Source organism: Kogia breviceps, chromosome 3 (genome assembly GCF_026419965.1).
Source record: "Kogia breviceps isolate mKogBre1 chromosome 3, mKogBre1 haplotype 1, whole genome shotgun sequence".
NCBI classification, from domain to species: Eukaryota; Metazoa; Chordata; class Mammalia; order Artiodactyla; family Physeteridae; genus Kogia; species Kogia breviceps.
In genome coordinates, this window is record NC_081312.1 from 9,510,658 (window position 1) to 9,511,216 (window position 559).

Genomic DNA, 559 nt, shown 5'->3' on the forward strand with positions numbered 1-559 from the left:
TGAGGCTTGGGAATCCCTGATGGGTTTTGGAAGCCCGGGTCCCCGGTGTACCAGGAGGCCATTCCCGAGGAGCCCCCAGACTGGGTGCTCTGTCACTGCCCCCAGCCCTGCACCCCACCCCAGGGCGGGCCTTCCCTCCTCTCCCCCTGCTGTCTTTAATCTTTCGAACGCAGATGCCAGAAGGCCCGTCATAAACCTCCCTTGACATGTGCAGAAGCTGGTCCGTGCTTGAATGGAGAAAGCGTAGGGTGAAAACACATCGAACTATCTGATCATATTAAAAAGGGGGCGGGAGGGTAACATGATAGGAAGAGAGACCCTGCACTTGGATCGCTGAAGCGTGTAACCAGCTGTGCATAATCATATTTGAACTTGGGGGCTTGAGTCTTAATTTGGACAGGGTGGCAATACTACAGAAAGCTCAAATGAAGATGGGGTGATATTTTTATTTCCATTAATTGTCTTAGCACGTAGGATTCGTTTTAGCTGCCTCTGACAGAAAACCCACAAAAGCAGTGGCTTAAACCCAATGGAAGTTTTACTCTTGTCTCTCTGAGAG